We start from the raw sequence: 4,138 nt of genomic DNA, 5'->3' as shown, positions 1-4,138 counted from the left end.
GGACAAGGGACCGATGGCGATTGTAGTCTGGTCCCTTTAATCCCACAAACCAACCAACCAATCATCAATATGGGCTTCGGAGCCGAAGGCCCACTCGTGTACCCTTGATGAGTGCACGACAGAAAATTTTACGTCTCGTCTGGGCGCTTCAACACCGACATTGGACTGTTGATGACTTAAAAATATGTTCCCTGGTCGGACTAGTCTCGTTTAAATTGTATCGAGCGGATGACGTTAACGGTTATGGAGATAACCTTATGTATCCATGCAGGGGACTGTTCAAGCTGGTGGATGCTCTGTGATGGTGTGGGGCGAGTGCAGGTGGAATGATATAGGACCCCTAATAGGTCTAGATACGACTCTTACAGGTGACACGTACGTAAGGATCCTGTCTGAGCACCTGCACACATTCACGTTCATTGTGCATTCCGACGAACTAGGGAATTTTCAGCAGGACAATGCGACACCCCACACGTACAGAATTGCTACAGAGTTGCTCCAGGAACACTCTTCTGAGTGTAATGGCTTCCACTGGCCACCAAAATCCCCAAACATGAACGTTATTGACCATATCTGGGATGCCTTGAAACGTGCTGTTCGTAAGAGGTCTTCATCCTCTCGTAATCTTACCGATTAATGGACAGCCCTGCAGAATTCATGGTGTCACTTCCCTCCAGCATTACTTCATACATTAGTTGAGTCCGTGCCACACTGTGTTAGGGCATTTCTGCATGCCTGTGGGGGCCCTACACGATATTAGGCAGGTGTACCAGTTTCTTTGTCTCTTCAGTGTATTTTGCTTTTTTCAGTTTCGTACACCTTTTCCCTGTTTTCAAGAGTGATCTGTGTCCCGTTTTTGACGACCTGTATGCTGGGACATCTTATCACTAAATCTCAGGGGGGTGCACCGGGAAGTTTCCTTTAAGTGTTGCCAACCTTCAAAAAACAAAAAAGACAGTCCGTTATAGTCACTTACTTTCTCAACATGCCTTATAGTATGTTCTATATGGGTAAGCGGTGTCTGCCAAGAGTAGTCATAATCTGGTTTCGAGGCTGTCCTCACACACACACACACACACACACACACACACATACTGTGCGACGTATGTCAGGAGGTACAGCTGGCGCTGATGCGTGGACTCGTGCTGTGATACTTGTACGCCCTTCCGCCAGAAATAGAGCAGCGGCGCTGTGTGGAAACTCTGACCGCCTGCGGGGCTGTGCTGCTGCTGCTGCTGCTGCTGCTGCTGTTTATTGCGGCGGAAATGTGCGGTGGCGAGCCGCCACCGCGGCTGTAACTGAGCTGCCAGCCTGCTTCCCCTCCCCACTGTAGCCAGTGAGTGTCTCTCGTTTCGCGAGAGCCCTTCACGCCACGTCCGCCGAGGAAGACGGCTTTTCGCGTTAACAGATCGTTTCCGTGGCGGAAAAGACCCATTGCAGGCTTATGTGCTGCAATTCGAGGAGAGAACACAGCGCGTCTCTACGCTCTTGATGATTACTGTGTCAGCTGTAAATTCCACATCCGCTTTACTGTGAGGTGCACGACACTGCTACGAGTACACCTGCTGCAGCAAACTACTGACTGCGGATACCTCAGGCGGAAGCGACAACGCGTCTCCCACACACAGTGGAAAAAATGGACGAAAAGAGAAATGCTGAGCTTTGTCTTAGATGGGGCCAATCAATCAACTCGTCGTTCCGCAAATAACAGATAATGACCACTGTGTGACTGAAAACTGATTTGGCTAAGCACGCAGGGTACTGATTGCAGAAAATCATCTAATTCTAGCCGGCCGTGGTGGCCGTGCGGTTCTAGGCCCTTCAGTCCGGAACTGCGAGACTGCTACGGTCGCAGGTTCGACTCCTGCCTCGGGCATGGATGTGTGTGATGTCCTTAGGTTAGTTAGGTTTAACTAGTTCTAAGTTCTAGGGGACTGATGACCTCAAATGTTAAGTCCCATAGTGCTCAGAGCCATTTGAACCATCTCATTCCAATACCCAAGTTACGTTCTAAACAAACTTACTTATTTGGTCTTTGCCTGACACAGTTCAACCATGATAAAGTATGGTTACCCGTTCTTGAATACGTGACCTAGTTCACATCAGCATTTTAAATTAAGTACTTGAACAACTTGCCATAATGCTACCAAACTGAATCTCCAGTAGCTTATTTTCAGTACAGGAGAAAATCACTTCACAAATGAGGAATGGTTTGGTTCATGCATGCTTCTGCGCGTATCAAACGTCTCTGCAACTACTGATGTCGGTACCACATACAGCATGCCCAAAGGGACGTGCAAGTGTAGATTACCGGTGTCTTTCGGAACTTGAGACATGAGGCATACGGCGGCATCATATCGATGGCAAGCATCGGAAGTTATACTGCTATGACTCCAGAGTGAGTGGTGACGAGATGGACGACAGTGTGGTAAGAATAGTGGGCATGCATATACAACACTAGAGCATCGTAAGTTGTATTGGCTCTGACGAGAGGGGGCAAGAGTTCAGCCGAGACAAGCGTATCGTCAGGTGTGCCCCACTGAAGTGTGATAGCAGTCCGTCGTCAGGTCACGGGTGGCCTACCGGGATCATCCGGCCCCCGTGTCATCCTCTGTGGAAGATGCGGATAGAAGGGGCGTGGGGTCAGCACACCGCTCTCCGGTAGTAAGATGGTATTCTTGACCAAAGCCGCTAATAGTAGGTCGAGTAGCTCCTCAATTGGCATCACGAGGGTGAGTGCACCCCGAAAAATGGCAACAGCGCATGGCGGCCCGGATGGTCACCCATCCAAGTGCCGACCACGCCCGACAGCGCTCAACTTCGGTGATCTCACGGGAACCGGTGTATCAACTGCGGCATAGCCGTTGCCAGTGAAGTGTGATAGGACCGCTTTCATCCTCTTACGGAGTGTAACAGGAATAAGTACAGATATTTTTATTGGTGACTGAGAGTAGTGTGCTGAACAACAATGCATCAGTATTTGCAAATGGTTCAAATGGATCTAAATACTATGGGACTTAATTGCTGAGGCCATCAGTCCCCTAGAACTTAGAACTACTTAAACCTAAATAACCTAAGGACATCACACACATCCGTGCCCGAGGCAGGATTCGAACCTGCGACCGTAGTGGTCGCACGGTTCCAGACTGTAGCGGCTAGAACAGCTCGGCCACTCCGGCCGGCCTGAGTATAGCTAATTGTAGGTTGGTTAGTACCTCCAGTTCCAAGTGGCAAGAGCAATCCATTATTTCTTCCGGGCAGTACGCCAGGTGTTGAAGAAGTGTGGGCACATGTGTGCTAACGGTTGGCCTATACTGTCAGTTGTAATCAACTTAGCCGTGCAGTTATGACCGTGCAGGAAACATCTGATAGTAAAGTAAGTTCGTGAGGTGTTTGTGGGAAAACTGTTCGATGCAAAGAAAAAAACATCCAATAAACTGGTATGTGTACATATTAAGATATCATGTATAAAAATGTTTGCACTTACAGCCATTACAGCCTGTATACATAAATGATCAGACAGACAGGGTGAGCAGTAACCGGCTGTTGTTTGCTGATGGATGATGCTGTGGTGTAGGGGAAGGTGTCACTGAATGACTTTAGGTGGATGTAAGATGACTTAGACAAAATTTCTAGTTAGTGTGATGAATATCAGCTAGCTCTAAATGAAGGAAAAATGGAAATTAATGCAGATGAGTAAAAATAAAAGAAACCTATAACGTTCGAATGCACCATTAGTGGTGTCCTGCTTGACACAGTTACGTTGTTTAAATATCTGGACGTAACGCTGTAAAGTGATATGAAATGGAACGAATATGTGGGGATTCTTGTAAGGAAGGCGATTGGTCGACTTCGGTTTATTGGGAGAATTTTAGTACAGTGTGGTTCATCTCTAAAGGACACCGCAGTTTCAGAGTGCGCCTGTTGACTTCCCGCTGCTCCAGATACAGCTGTGTCGCTAGTACGACCTAATTTTGATTACTGCTCGAGTGTTTTGGATCTGTGCCAGGTTAGATTAAAGTAAAACGCCGTAGCCATTCGCAGACATTCTGCTACATTTGTACCAGTAGGTTCGAGCAATAAGCAAGTACTACAAAGATGCCATGGGAACTCTGATGGGAATCACTGGAGGGAAGCC

At 47.8% G+C, this 4,138-nt stretch overlaps 1 pseudogene; it reads right to left on the bottom strand.

The window, feature by feature from the left end:
• Positions 1-2,751: 2,751 nt before the first annotated feature.
• On the bottom strand, positions 2,752-2,869 carry LOC126289231 (5S ribosomal RNA; annotated as a pseudogene).
• Positions 2,870-4,138: the final 1,269 nt, after the last annotated feature.

This window comes from Schistocerca gregaria, chromosome 1 (assembly GCF_023897955.1).
Source record: "Schistocerca gregaria isolate iqSchGreg1 chromosome 1, iqSchGreg1.2, whole genome shotgun sequence".
Classification (NCBI taxonomy): Eukaryota; Metazoa; Arthropoda; class Insecta; order Orthoptera; family Acrididae; genus Schistocerca; species Schistocerca gregaria.
Note: the sequence above shows the minus strand (reverse complement) of the source record. Positions and strands in the feature narration are given on the sequence as shown.